Consider the following 16,726-nt stretch of genomic DNA (forward strand, 5'->3'; position numbering starts at 1 on the left):
ACTTTGTTTTACGACGCATTAGATGTTTGATTATGCCTAACAAAATATAAAAGTCAAAATACTTAAAGAAAAGGTTCTTAATGTTATGAGATGATTTATGATAAGAAATATACGAAACAAGGAATAAAGAAAAGGAATTCAAGATTCCAAATTCTACCTAAGAGTTTATGTTATTATAGTTAACTTAGAAACTTATCTTCACAAGTATTGAATATTGCTTGAGTGTTCCACTTTGAAGTGACCTCAAACCATTGAAGTTAAGCTAAGTTATTAACTTACGAGCTTGGAATGAAGCAAATGGTGCTACATGAGTTATAAAGTTATCTAGTTTGTTTAAAGACCTTTTAAAGCTAAGATTGGAATAAATATGGTTATTGTGTTCCATTATCAGCAAATGTTATGTTTACACACAGAAAGACTCACATTCAAAGTAAAAGAACAATAGTTGGTTTTATTTGAATGGCATGGTTGTTTAAGCCATGAGTCAAGAATACTTTATTATAAACAAACATTTCCCTAAAATAAACTCACAAGGTTCAAGTCATGGACATGATTTGTGTTCCATCTATCTTCAGCAATGTCACATCAACAAGAACATACTCAAGGCTCTATTAGATAGACTCTTGAAAGTAGATGGATTTGGAATCGTTCTAAGGCAAGGAAGTCTTACTTGTTGAAACCAACAAAGAAAGGAACTATTGAGCTTGGTATAGACAATTGACTCCGTAAAGCTAAAGAGAATTCCATTACTTCAACGTTCTCACAAGAATTTTGAAGAATATGGCTATATTCATCAAATGTGAAAGAAATTAGATCTTGATTAGCTCAAAAGTTAAGTGAAGTATAGAATCGACTTGGCAAGATATCAAAACGTCTAGATTAGATTGAACGATGTTTGCTTGAGCCAAGAGTGATCATCTCAAGGTTATAGAATTGGAATTTCATAATCAGCTCCACAAAGAATATAGTATATCTTGACGGAGACCTCGAAGCCATTTTAAAATGACTCGAACGATGATGAATCACATCCCTTCCTATAAATTTCTTAGAGATATGCACAAATGACTAATGTTACACTAAAAAAAATTGTCAAAGCTAAGAAAAGACACCATATTCAGTTATGGATAGAAATAGTTTCTAGCGTCTTTTCAAGCATATGTCTAGGGATCTTAGCCTCAGTGGGAGCTCATTGGCTCAATGGGAGCTAAGTGGCTCAATAAGAGCTAAGGTAGCTCAAGTGGGAGCTAACTAATTGCTTCACAACGAACTTTTAACCAAAGACAATATACAAGTCTCTTGGTAAGCATTCAAGTGAAACCAGGGGCATTACTTCCACAACCAAAATTGAGAATATAGTCCTTGTTGCTCTAAGTGGTGTCTTTTTAGAAAGTAACACATTTCCAAAATGACAAGTGGGATGAAAATGAACTCGATGACCATCGAGACGAGTAACAAACTAGAACTGAGAATCTCGAAAGAATTTAGAAAGGCTCCATGAGAATCATTGATCAAGAATACTCAAAGTACTTTACAAGTGCCTTAAAGAGAATTCGTTACTCACAAAACTTTAAAAGTGGTAGAGTAAGATCAAAACAATCAAAGGGATTTAGAAGCACCTTGAGACTCGGTGTTTGATGCAATTACCCCGTATAGGTATAGAATTCACCAAAAGGCTTGGATTGAATCCTGTAAAGTTTCTATTAAGTTAGAGATGAACCTAAGACATAAAAGTAAGTATACTCTTTACTATTGGATAGTAAGGGAATAGTGTCTTGTTAGATAGCTACGAAAAATACGAATTCCAGAAATGGTTAGAGGTCATAAAATCCGAAATAGACTCCATGTTTGAAAATCATGTTTGAAATTTGATTAATTTTCATGAAGGGCAAAGACCCATAAATCGCAAATAAGTTTTCAAGGAGAAAACTAAAAAATATGGAAATGTATATGCATACATAGCTAGATTGGTTGAAAAGGTTACAATTAAATTCACGGCGTTGATTTAATAAAACCTATTCAATAACCAGAATGCTTAAGTCTTTTAGTGATTATTCTAGCAAAATTGCGCATATGAAAGCAATTTCAAGAAATAATGCTAGATTTGAAAGCATGGATATAGTCTAAAACCACCTTCCTAAAACTAGGATTTTCGAAGAGACTATGGATATAGTCTAAGGGTTTTGTAAATCTAAATAATGCTAGATTTGAAAGCAAGCTCAAGAAATTCATTGGTGGATTGAGAGAAGCATGTAGGAGTTGGAATAGGTTTTCTTATAAAGTTAATATAAAGTTTGGCTTGTTGAGAAACATGGAAATTCTTTGAATAAAGAAGATTAGTAGGAGCTAAAGTAAATTCTGTAAGGTCCAATAAGAAGTTTACGAACTCTATTGTAAAATAACTATCAAATGCTAAATCCTAAGATTTGAAAGAATTTTTCAATAAAGAACCAAGCTAAGACGACACTTAGTACATAGTGGGAATTAAGATCTATTGAATAGACCTAATGAAATGTTTGAACGGGTAAAGGAATTTACCGTGTTAAACATGAAGGACCTGAAAAGGCTTTCGACTCATATGTATAAAACTATGAAAATGTTTGAACTAAGTATAAGCTAGGCAAATACTAACTCAAACAAGAAAGACTCTAGTAGAGACTTTCAACCGTATCATATAGCAAACAGACTCAGTGCAACTAGATGAGCTAAAAGTCACATGAATGAGATGAAATTGGGAATATTTATGCAATTGAATCCATCATGTATGCTATGATATGGAATCTTCACATGACTTGCATGCTCAGAGCATGACTAGCATAAATTACCAATCGACTTGAATCTAAATAATGGAACGTTAGATTATGATCAAGAACATCCAAAGTGCTTGGTTAAGTAAAAGGATGAGTTCTTGATACATGGAAACAAATATAATATGAGTATTGATGTGGTGAGCACAACCTGAACAAGGATTAGATACTTAATGAAGAATCCATTTATAAGCTCGAGCTTAGATGTGTTGTGGCTTGAAAATGGCAACATGGACTTATGTCCATGTATATTGTGAGAAAATTTAAGGTAAAATTCCGTAATAAAAAAATGTCCTAAATCATTGTGAACTGGTTGGAGTAAAATCCAAGCAAAGCATCATTAGAAAATCTACTAAAATATATGTTGAGAACATTGTTGCCTTAAAGGCAATAAAAGGGATATTGTTTAATGGATAGTTCGTTGTTGAACTTTGATGATTATAGATTGCCATGTTTGAAGGTCTCAAATCATGAAAATGAGTGGGAGCAATCACTTGGACAATAAATCCTAGATCACATGTAATCCGTAACACACTCAAATTTTATCATCTTATTATGAAAGTATTCGATAATGAAGATGCTAAGATTTGCCAAGTAATGATAACTAAACCCATGCAATAAGTGAACTACAACATTCACAATTGCATAAAAGAAATCAAGCATATTAGATATGGATGTGATTTCTCTAAATTGTTTTATAAAGAGTATTACTCTTAAAACATTTGGGGAAAACCATTTATCATAAGATGAAACGTTGAAAAGTTTCATAGTAGAATAAAAATTTTACTAACAACTCCACAAACTATTTAATTGTGGTTTAGAATTAAATAATGAGTCCATTCAATCTGACGATATTCAAAATAGGGTATCAAGACAAATGTCTTGGATAAAGAAACACCTATTAAGTGAACATTTAATATCATATCAAACCTATCCCTAATCAAGGTCATTTGAAAGTTGGACGACTAATGACTGCGCGAGATTAGTGTGTAGTATAATTTATAGCACTGTTTCCTGTGCTACAAGAACAAGAATGTCATAAACCATTTGCACTGGTATTAGTTTGGAACTATATCGGATCGACCTATGAGAATATTAAGAGATTTAACAATTGTCATAAGTATATTACTCAGTATGACTATCGGAACCTCTTTCCTCAACCATGATTATTGTTAGTTCTCTTGTTTGAGTACTAGTCCGTTTTGATGTTGTCAAACGTCTGCTGTACATGGGGATTATAAAGGCAACACTCAGGCGGCTAAGGCCTCTTAGTAAGGGACGCTAACAATGCAAGACTGGGAATGTCCCCCTATTAAAAGTAGGGAACATGTCTTTGTTTTTTACAAGGCCTCTCGAAGACCGAGACTGTGAAAATGCATGGTTATGCTCAGATGGATTTTAGAAATCATCTGTGTATTGATAGTTGAACTCGCAAATCAAGGAAGACTTCTGGACATAATAAGGATGACGATAAATCTTACCTTATAGTTCATGAAAAGGAATTAAGTGACATAGGAAAAGGATATACACATACAGCACACTTGTCCGGAAGGTCAAGTGGGAGATTGAAAGGAATGGTGTCCTTCAAACAAGATTATTCCGATAAAGGGTTCGGAATTAATTAGGAAAGCTAATTATTCAGTGAGGTCAAGTGATCAGAATGCCTAAATGGAGGCCGCTTCCGATCAGTAATATTAATGTATAATTAATGTTACAGCTTGATCTTGACTGAACCCTTCGGGTCACACCCAATCGTGTAACCGAACAAAGGCGACGAATTAATCAGAAGGATTAAATAAGTCATTAGAGATATTACGAACTTAGGCGTCAGATTACGAGCTTAAAGCTTCAAAGCCAAGCGTCGAACGTCGAGTCGATTCAAGGAATCGACGAGACAATAAATTAAGTCAAATGATAAGTCAACAACTAGCCGTAGCCTCGCAAAGGATGGGCAAGCTAGGCCGAGAAGCCTTTCGGGAAAGCACTTCTAGCAAGAGCAGTGCCTATCGCTAGCAGCCTGCACTTCCTTGATAGGCTTGCTAGCAGGGGCTACTACCTTGCGAGCTATGCTTTGTACCGCTAGCATTAGCAAGCAAACCAGCTCGCAATCGCACAAGCACCAGCAGCACTGGGCTTACGATTATAGGCCCAACTAAAGGCCAAGGCTTCCAGCGCAGCATGCCTTGAGGCCCAAGGTTGGGGGTGTGTGCCGTGCACATGGGGATGGTGTGAGTTGGCAGTTTTGCTTGCTCCCCAAGTGAAGGGTTTATGGTCCTTACCTAACTCCTCCCTTGTATTGCCACTTTGTCATTTGCTTATTGTTTATGTTATTTAATTTAAATTAGAATTAAATTAATTGCTTACTTTTCTCCCTTATCATTTCTCCCACATGGTAAGATGATTAAAGGTTTTAGGAGCCTTTGCCTATAAATACCAACTCTAGGAGCTGGGAAATTCACATTTGAGTTGAACTTAATAAGGTATCTCCCAAAAGCATGAGAAAGCCTTTAAGTTCGTAATACTCTAGTTTATTTTAGTCTAGAGTCATTTAAGCTACGTGGTAGGGACCCGTTCGGGCGCGAGGGTGTGAGACTGAGGAGGGTTTGCACTTGCGGGTCTAGAGTTTTTCTGTGTTTGTGCTCGGGGTTTGTGAGAAGCACGTGTCAAGGGTGACCAAGTCTTATCCTGACTTTCTCTCTCTTCTCTTTATGTGTTTATGCTTTTAATAATTGTATGTTATTTTGTTTAGTTGTAATAATTATTCATGCGATCCTTTTGTGGGTATTGTTTCCGTGCGATGTCAGACACCGTAAAACCCAACATCTACAGCATCTTCCACTCGTGATTGTTCTTGGTTCTACTGTGAAGTTCCTTGTGCTTCTATTGCTGCTTGCTCCTCATTTGATTCATGATTTGTTTAACCTTCTTTTTCATAATGCTACTTCAGCAATGATGTTGATTCTTCGTCTGGATCGTACTTTTGTACAAGTCCAATTTCAAAATCATCATCACCTTCCTGTACATCAATCGATTGTTCAGTTTCATCAAAAGTTACATGTACAGAATCTTCAACATACATTGTTCTTTTATTATAGACTCTGTAAGCTTTACTATTTAAGGCATATCCTAAGAATATAGCCTCATCACTTCGGTCATCAAACTTTCCCAAGTTTCTTTTACCATTATTATGAGCAAAACATCTGCAACCAAAAGATCTAAAGTAAGAACTATTAGGCTTTCTCCCTTTGATAAGCTCATATGGTGTCTTGTTGGTGATGGCTTTAACAGTGACTCTATTAAGTATGTAGCATGCTGTGTTTACTGCTTCTGCCCAGAAGTTCCTAGGAAAACCACTAGAAATCAGCATTGTTCTGGCCATATCCTTAAGGCTTCTGTTCTTGCGTTCAACCACTCCATTTTGCTATGTAGTCCTAGGAGCAGAGAAGTAGTGGTCCATTCCATGTTCTTTACAGAATTTATCAAACTTATAATTTTTAAATTTTGTTGCATAATCTGATCTGAGATGCACTAGTTGGTTACCAGTTCTTCTCTGTTCTTTCTTCACAAAAGCAACAAATTCATCAAACATTTCATCTTTGCTAACAAGAAAGAAAACCCATGTAAACCTTGAGAAATCATCAACAATAACCATAACATACCTCTTACCACTTCTGCTTTGGATTCTCATTGGACTACTGAGATTCATATGAATGAGTTCCAAAGGTCTTTTAGTGCTTACCATAGTTTTAGATTTAAAAGAAACACGAGTTTGTTTTCCTCTAACACAGGCATGACAAACTTTATCATTTAGGAACTTGATAAATGGAAGACCTTCCACAGGTTCCTTAGATTTAAGCTTGTTAAGTAAAGAGAAACTAGTATTAAACTAAGACATGTCAAACTACTATTTAAAACCTCGTTGAGATCCACTGTATAAGTGTTCCCTTTACGAGATCCTTCCAGTATAGTGTTCCCAGTGTCATTTTTAATGATTCGGCACGAATTGGAAGTCACTACTACATTTTTGACCTATTGCAACCCCTAAATCTGTTGCATTAGACGTCAATATCCGTGGCATTAGGCCTGATGCAACAGCCATGTACCGTGGCATGTGCTGGCTTTGCAGTAGGTCTAATGCAACGGTATATAACACCTAATGCCACGACATCTATGATCTGTTGCATTAGCTCAATACCTGATGTAATGACATAAATCATCAGTGAATAGATTATTGACTAATATATATGATAAATTTACACCTAATGCAACGGATGAAGCTATTACAATGATATATGGCGTACGTATCTAATGCAACGATAAAATATATATATATATATATATATATATATATATATATATATATATATGTATATATATATATATATGTATATATGTATGTATATGTATATATGTATGTATATATATATATGTATATATATATATACATATATGTATGTATATACATATACGTATGTATATACATATATGTATGTATATACATATATATATATACATACATATATATATATATATATTACAAAGCTAAATATACTAACAAACAGGAACAAAATGTCATTAAATTTATATATAATAATTATAATGTTAAATACGTACTTTACAAATTATTACTTGTTTGTTTTCGATATGACACCCTACTAATTAATAAATAAAAGTTATAAAATTAATTTAATCGTTCAAAATACAAATTTCAACATATATATAAGCTGGAATTTCCAAATCTTCACAAACTTGAACTTAATAGAATTAGATTCGGCAACATATATGCACCATTTGTTAGATGACTAGACATTATACTTCATCTCCATTTAGCTCGCCATGCACCTACACGTAAAATAATATAACTAAATGATAGAAAAATAATAGAACTAAATCAAGGAAACTCATAAAGGACAACAAATGTAGTAGTCATTAACCAAGTATTGGTTTTGACATATTATATAAGAACCTATTAAACACTTTCTTTAAGACAATAATATATAATCGATAAAGGTCCCAATGTTGATACATGCACTTGCAGGTTCACCGGTTCACCAACATGACATAAATAAAACAATGTAAGATAATACTTCGTATGATACAATCCAATTGACCTAGGAAATCATCGTCTAAATACAACAATTACAACTCAGCTCAAAGAATAAATAAATTAGCAAAAGGTAAATTTAACGCAGCCATTTCTTAGTCTAACAGAAAAAGTAATGAGCCAATAAGACACTATTCAGTCAACCTAAGAGGATAAGACATCATTGTAAAAGTTTAATCGTGAGTCGACCACCTTACCTAAACGAAGCAGTCATAAAATGGTAAAAAAAAAAAAATGAATCAACACCATTCAGATCATTACTCAATTAGCCAAAGAAATCATCATAGTCTGAATTCAACAAGTACTAGCCAGCTCAACTAAATGAAACAATCCACAGAGAGCTCATTTCATACTTAAATTAACAGAAAATGTAGTCCAAAGACAACATCATCCAAGTTCGACGACATATATATAATAAGAATTTAGGTACTCCAAAATATAGTACTTATTATAGAAACATACCAAATACTATCATAAATTAAAAATTGGTCCCTTTAAAGACTAGAACTCTAGAAGAAAGGATATGATTATATGAAGTCAAATATGGTACAAAATGTCAAAATGTAGTTGTTTCTTTTCAGCACAATCTACACCATTAGACTTTAGCTTTGCTACAACTAATTGGTCTATTTTTTTTTCCCTTTTCTTTTTATACAATTATATTAATTTGTTTTTAGGAAAAAAAAAAAGCCAACTTATTAGTGTCTCATCTGTTTTACAAATTAAAGTTTAAATTAAATCTACACTTATAAATCTTTTTTTTCTCCTTCTTTGCAGATGTAATTTGCAACATCAAATGGCTTGGCTTGATAAAATTCTAGACTCTCATCTTGGTAAGAAATTGATTTAATTTATGGCATTAATTAACCACTAATATTTCATACCTACTGTAACACTGGTCACATTTAAACAAAAGAAATAAAAAATAAAAACATACTTTCATATATATGGTAGAGGAACAAAATTGAAACTTAAGAATAGAATCAAACAGCATGTTACTATCAGTTGAACAGTCAGGAAGAGATGCAAAGGACCGTGACGAAAAGGAAAGAAAAGGAGTTCTAGATTTGTACCAAGGATCTAACTTAAGAATCATGTCCCAATTGATTGATAATTTAGAAATGTAGAAGGCTATAAAAAGCATGAACATCAACAAGACCAACATACAACAATAAAAAGCAGTAGCAAACAATAAAAGCATCAACCATAAACAAAAATAAAAGCAATAAAGCAACTGAAGGCATCAGAAAAATACATCAACGGTAGCTATGCTAGAATCAGGTCAGCAGCATAAAACAAAAGCTAGACAGAAGCAACAGAAAATAATTTATGTTACCTGATTAATTGTGGCCCTAGATTTAGAAGATTGCTTATTTTGGTCAACGAGAAGATGTGGCGCACTAAATGCATCCTTTGGAGCCGATGGAATCGCAAAATCAAGGCGCTAGCAAAAGACGACCAGAGTAACACAAGATGAGCAAAATATGTTAGGGTTGCAGCATATATATTATTTTTTGATCATTTAATACACTCATATGGAAGTCAGATTTAAAAAATCAAAAATAAAAAAAAAAGTATCTTACCCTTAGATTGCCTAGTTGATCTTTATTTAGTATGTCGGTTACAGCATGGTATACCACTAACTCAGGATTAAATCTTCGTCCAGCAAGTTGTCAAAAATTTACAAAGAGATCAAATTACTAATCCAGCACATCCTTTAAAGGATCTCTAACAAAGACTCCGAATGCCAAAAGTCTTGAAATCTAGATAAACACTTTAGTACATATTACATTAACATTTATAGATTGTTCTACAAACATATACAATTCTTAAATAGAGTGACTAGTAGATATTGGCAAAGAAAAATAAACAACAGAGGGAGCTCAGGCAGTAGGTATTGACAAAGCTAAATATTGCATAACTAAAGTGCAATATGGCCAAAGTGCCAAAGTTTTACTTCGGAGTGTGACCAATTCAAATTTTGAAGAAGTCAAGCGTAGAAGTGATATAGAATTACATGTTACTTAATCTTTTATGGGTTGTCATAATCCCGCAATTTTCTACCATCTCGTCCCGAATATTTTGTTTAGCAATAGTCTCAATTGTTGGCTATATTACTCATTGTATTAGTCTAGCTTGACTTGCTAGCAGATGATGGTCATTGACTAATTACGATCATTAGCTTATTTTGGAAAGACATTGGTGTGATAAGTTCAGCATTTGAGTGCTTGTAATTTATTATCTTGACATTTTAGATAAATGGTTTTTCCACAACTCTGAGGCACTAAACGAATTTTTTTTTATTATCTTGTAATTTATTATCTTGACATTTTAGGCGATAATAAAAAAATCTTTCACGCATTATTAAAAAGATGATAAATGTTTAAAAAAAATTTTAACACAAGCTTAAAACAAACGCACTAAGTGATTAAACAATACTCCGTATCATTAAAAGACGATAAATTATAATTTGCTTGAAATTATTGATTCAAATTCTCTATTTCATAATTTGTTTGATTTCATAATAGGACTATATACGAAGTATATGATTTGATTTATAAGAAGCCAAATCTACTGTTAGCCGTGGCATTTGATGATTAATGGTAAGGCACAAGAGAAGCAGCCCCCACAGAACAGAAAACTACATCAGAGAAGGAACTTGTAAGATTATCTTATGAAGATCAGACAATCTTTTAATTTTTTTTCAATCATTCATCCTAAAAAATGTTCTACCATTTTTTGTGTACATCGACCTTTGGTTGACACACTAATATGGAATTTCAAGGAAAAGACTAAAAATAACAGATAAACTAATCTATCTTTTTGTTTCTTTGATATTTTCAGTTCAAATTCTCTTTATTTTTCCAGAAATTAACCACATTGTATATGGCCACTAATTAGATTTTTCGTGGAAAACATTACTCACTCAGATCGTTTCTTACCCAACTCGTTCCCTCTTTGCAAATGCAAATTTGAACTAAGTAATTTCATCTTCCTATTACCGTAATTTATGGCCTCGAATACAAATTTGCAAGCACAATCGCTAAAACTTCAAATTAATCACCATGACATGCAAAAACAAAAATTTTGATTAAGCAATCTCAAAAACAAAACTATGTCGTATACCTTAAACAGCAACTCGAGCAATCAACCACAAGGCAGGAACATGCAAGATGAAAATGGGAGTTGTTGAAACCGCTTGAAATTCGCAGCCACCGCTTGAAACTCGCAACCACCGCCTGAAATTCAAGCAATCAGCCACCACTTGAGTGCCGCCTTCGTCTACTTGCTCAGATTCCTTTGTTTAATTTTCCTCTCAGAAATTTTTCAATAATTTTCCTACAGTAATTTAAGGCTTCAAAAATGGAGAATTGGGGGAATATGGGTATAGTGCCAAGATGTGAGAATATGGGTTTAGTTCAGAGAAACAGCTTTCTTACTTTTCCAATTTTCTTTTCTTTTTTCTTTTTAGTTTTGTCTTAGAATAGGAACACGTGTAAGGGGTTTTAAATTTTTAGGGAAAAAGTAGAGGGAAGTCATGAAAATTTCCGCGCCATCTAATTTTTCATACATACCGTTGCATCAGCTTTCTTAGTTGTTGAAATACCTAGGCTAATGCAACGGTTCTTTAGAGCCGTTGTATTAGCTTTACCTCTTAGAATATTAGAGGTGAATCCGTTGAATTAGCCTATGCCATTACAACGGTAATAAAACTACCGTTGCATTAGCCTTAATTTAGTCGTGGCATTAGGTCAAAAATGTAGTAGTGAGTAAAGCTAACAGAGTTACCTTTGTCACAGAATTGTGAAATACTTAACAAGTTGTGTTTCGAACCCTCGACCAAAAATACATTATCAATAGCATGGGAACTTGACCTTCCTACTTTTCCAATGGCTATGATTTTACCTTTCATGTTGTCACAAAAGGTCACAGTCCCACCATAGTATGCGTCTAGTGAGGGAAATATAGTTTTATATCCAGTCATGTGCTTAGAACAACCGCTTTCGATGTACCACATGTTGTTACCCCTTACTGAAATCTGCATGAAAAATCAAATGATAGTGTTAGGAACCCAAGCCTCCTTAGGTTCCTGTGTAACAGATGTAGACTCAAATTTCTTGACCCATATCTATTTAACATGGTTCTCATTTTTAAGAGTACTCTTGTCTTTCTTAGAGAACTTTTTTTTTATTATGCCCTGTCATACCACAAAAATAGCAAATAATACTACTAGGCAAATCAACATACTTCTTTTCTTTCTACAACTTCTTCTTGTATCTTATACCTTTAATTTTTTTGGTTTGAGCATTAGCAATCCATTCTGGTACACTGTACTCTATGGGTTGCTTGTCCTTCCTAGCTTCCTCAAGTCTTACTTTATCCAATTTTAACTCTTCTAAATCAGATTTCAATTTTTCAAAATTCGATATTAATCAAGAAGAGGAACTTTAGAGTTAGTAGTAGCACCACTAAGTTTCAACAAAGAAATTTCCACATTCACAAGTATGTTATCATGTTTCAACCTTTCAACAGTTTCTTTTAACTTTACATTATCATCAAACAAATCAAAGAATCTCTGTTGAATATAAAGTCTCATATTATCAATCCATTCACTATGTTCTTTGTAAGTTTTAAGAGCCCTTGTCACTTTGTGCTTTTGCTATAGGTAATTCCATTAAATCACCTTGCACTTCCAAGACAGTGTCAATCAAGTTTTCTATAGAGAAACGTTTTAACTTATTAGAAGTAAACCAAACCTTAGCCTCTTGTGCCTTCAGTTTGGCTTTTTCATCTATTTTGGCCATCAGACACAAATGTGTTGATTCTTCTGAGGGCTTCTCTTCTTCTTCTTCTTCTTCTGACTCTGAGTGTCCTAGGTAGCTATCATATCTTTCTTTACATCCACCTTTGAAAAAGACGTCTTGTAGGCTTTGGACTCTTTAGCTTAATCCTTTCCTTTGAACTTTTCCCTATCATTTTCCTTTAAAGGGCAGTCTCTATTGAAGTGACCTTTTGAACCACACTTGAAACAGGTAGTTTCTTTGGAACTTGAAAATTTCTTGTTCCTATCATACTTCCTGTTACCAAGCATCTTCTTAAATCTTCTCACCAGCATGGCCATCTCATCTTCATCAACTTTTGACTCATCAGTGTCCTGACGCTAGGCTTTTGTTCTTCGAACTTTCAACATTAATTCCTAAGTGAAGTTCATGTGTCATCAAAGATCTAGCCAGCTGTTCCATGTTGAACTTTGTGAAGTCCTTGGTTTCTTGTGGTGCAGTCACCTTAGATCTCCATCGTTCATCTTGAGGAAGACTCCTTAATATCTTTCTTGCCTGTTCATCTATACAAAATCTTCTTTTTCAAAATCAGATAAAGGGTTTAGGAACTATCTCGTTTTTCTCATTAGTTTTGGTTACCTCAAAATCACTAGACTCAATGACGCGCCAAACCTGGTAATTTTTAGCCTTGATGAAAATCTCCATTCTGTTCATCCAATAGGTGTAGAACTTACCGTTGAACATAGGTGGACGTTGGGTAGCGTACCTGTCTTCAAGCTTCTCTCGATAATTCATCTCTCCTTAGGAACTAACTCAACAAAGTTATTTGTTTATACGCGAGAACCACTGCTCTGATACCAATTGTTAGTTGAGATGAACTTTACAAGAGGGGGGTGAATTGTAAGTGAGTTCCTAGTGACTACTTTTGCGAAATTAAAACAGAATAATAAAGGAACTTGCAATGCCTACAGGATTCTACGAGGAAACCTTCCAGGGCCCAACTGGAAGTAAAACCTCGACCCTCCAAGGGATTTCACTCAAAACAATCCACTATAATAGGGAAACACACCTAGTTACAAACTATTAAACACAGACCTTTACTCAAAAGTTCTAGACTGAACTTCCTACATAGTAGAACCCTATTTTACCCAACCTAAGTCCCAGACTTAGATTTACTCAGCACTCCCGGAGTACTCACAACTCAGCTTCAACCTTGAAGCCTACAATTTGTATGCAATATGCTAAACACTCACCCCCAATACCAAAAACATAAAAACTCTTGACTCTAATATATGATTGGAAAGCTACACATGAAATCCGAAACTAACATGACAAAGTTTAGACTTGGAAAACTTACACTTTTTGCACTCTTTAGATTTTTCACGCATAAACTCACAAGTTATGCAAATTATGAATTCTACTTTATATACAAGTTGTACTCGTATGTAAAGTAGGGTTTTTCAAAAGATAGAAATTAATAAACCACCGTTTTCATAATCACAACGCTTAGGTAAATCTTTTAGAAGAAAATCTTATAGAAAACTTAACAAAGATATAATTTTAGAAATGAATATTATTTTGTAAAACCCGAATTTTATAAAATAAAATCTTTTAAAAATCTTTTCATAAATTTAAACCTTATCTTTTATAAACTTTCCATATTTAATAGCTTGCCAAGCTTTGTCACGCTTCTAATAGATTCCATGCATAATCTTACCTAAAATATTTACATCAATCGTCAATAAAATAAACTTAACAAAATGAATTTTATTCTAAAGCTGGATTGTCTCATCAATCGTTGTATTGTAAGGATACTTGGGCTTCACGCAGACCAAGACTAAGTTCATGTTGTCTTCAACTCTCCAACTCCTTGCTGGAACTCGCAGTCCAAGTTTTTGTGGAACTTCTCTTCGTGTTCCTGTTAGGGATCATAGCTAGTTCCAGTGAGGAATTCTTCTTCTATTTTCTTTAACTTCCTTTAGATCTCCTTGAGTCTTCATGAATAAGTTACTCTTCCACTTTCAAAGTCAACTTCACCTATTCTAATCAAACACTTAGAGAAATCGCATTAGTTGAAGTTTTCTTTTATTCATCACCATCAAAACTCTTAAGCTTCAACATGAATGGAAAAGGGGTTGTGAAAAGAAATAAGTTAGTACGAGTAATATGCGTTTGTAAAGATAGGATAAAGTAAAGGTGTGTGTGACCTTTTAAAATAAAAAGCGAGTTAAACTTTCAGTAATAAACAAATATATATATATATATATATATATAAATCCTCCGTTCTTTTATATTTGACCTATTTTGACTTTTACATTATTCACATCCTTTTCTTCAACTGTCTTTTATGAGTTATATGTAAAGAAAAACATATTCATACGATTCATGTGAGATCTTGCTTGAATCGTCTCAATAAATACTATCGTAATAAATTATTTTTTTTATAATTTTACTTATTAATAATTATTGATGGCGAAAGTTATATTTGACAAACATGATAAATAAAATAGGCCAAATAAAAAAAGAGCTGAAAAAGTATGTTATTATTTCCATTATAGTAATTGGGGTTGAGATGAGGCCTAAGGGTGTTAGTGATATGAGATACCGAAAAATATATGTGTGATATATTTCCGTAGATATCATTAAGAGAATAATATATTTAGGTTTATTTTATGTTAAGATATTATTTAGAGAATAAATCTTTAAGATTTATGGTTAGGCTATAGTATATCTTTTACGAAGATTGTTTCCTATCTTATTAGCTTAGGTTTTGTATAAATACTCTACGATCAATAGTAAACAAGCCATTCAATTCTCTCTTTCACCCTAATTTGTCATGGTATCAAGAGAGGGTTAGATTTTGGGACAATTCACAAAAACTTTCCCCCTGTCGGTCCGTTAGAAAGTTAAACCCACCGGTGGAATTCAAAATTTTGTTTCCGCTATGCAATATTAATACTATTCTTTGATTTTTTTTTTTTTGGTTGGTATACGTGATTAATCCATCATATATTCATATATAATGGGATGCGAGTGAGTTTTCCCCGTAATACATCTCCATGGAGATGAAGAAAAGCCACGTTTGGCGCAATAGTTTTATTATAAAAAAAAAGGATTTTTCGGCTCTTTTGTGTCGTGAGACAAGATATATTGGTTCTCCTCATGCCGTGAGACAGGGTTTTATATATAGGTTCTCCTTGTGCCGTGAAACAGGGATTGGTTTCCTTGTACCTTGAAACGACAAGATTTTTGTACCTTGAAACGACAGGACAAGCATATTGGTTTCCTTGTACGAGACAACATGACATTATACCTTAAAACGACAGGGCAAGCCTTAAAAAAAATGAAGACGACATTAACAGAGTAGTGCATCTCGATCGACTTCAACAAAGTGAAGAATTTCCAATCGCAACGTTTGTGTTACTGCCGTTACGATTGCGGGAGGGTGTTAGAGATATGAGGTATCGGAAAATATATGTGATATATTTTTCATAGATATCATTAATATATTTAGATTTATTTTATGTTAAGATATTATTTAGAGAATATATCTCTAAGATTTATGGTTAGGCTATAGTATATCTTTTGGGAAGATTGTTTTCTATCTTATTTGCTTAGGTTTTGTATAAATACTCCACCTGTTGATGAATAATAAACAAGTCATTCTATTATCTCTTTCACTCAAATTTATCAAAGGGGCAGTTGGGACAGATGGAGAACACAGTGCAAGAAGAGCAAATTGTCTTGTTGGAGTGATGACTACCCAAATAGATATTTTTGTGCAACTTAAAAATAACCTACCTTAAAGAGTAGACTAAGCACAACCACACACATGGAATTCCACCTAATTAAGGTCCAATTAATTTCATTATTTTTATGCAATATTAATATATGGTTTAGAATAATCGTCATTACACGTCAAGAAGCATTTATAATGAAGTAATTGATTTTTAGCCTATGGTTTTTTGTGAAGAAACAAGTACCCATTACGTAATTCTTAAAATCATGCAGAATAAACAAGCTTTATAGAAATACTC

The 16,726-nt window shown here is 33.5% G+C and overlaps 1 long non-coding RNA gene across 1 annotated transcript; it reads right to left on the reverse strand.

Annotated features, from left to right (window-relative positions):
- Nucleotides 1-7,404: 7,404 nt before the first annotated feature.
- LOC110734742 lies at nt 7,405-11,652 on the reverse strand. The gene is made up of 4 exons (XR_002513899.1): nt 11,035-11,652; nt 9,492-9,564; nt 9,245-9,352; nt 7,405-7,646 (listed from the first exon to the last, which is right to left on the reverse strand). It is a non-coding gene; the product is annotated as an uncharacterized LOC110734742 (long non-coding RNA).
- Nucleotides 11,653-16,726: the final 5,074 nt, after the last annotated feature.

This window comes from Chenopodium quinoa, unplaced genomic scaffold (assembly GCF_001683475.1).
Source record: "Chenopodium quinoa cultivar QQ74 unplaced genomic scaffold, ASM168347v1, whole genome shotgun sequence".
Lineage (NCBI taxonomy): Eukaryota > Viridiplantae > Streptophyta > Magnoliopsida > Caryophyllales > Amaranthaceae > Chenopodium > Chenopodium quinoa.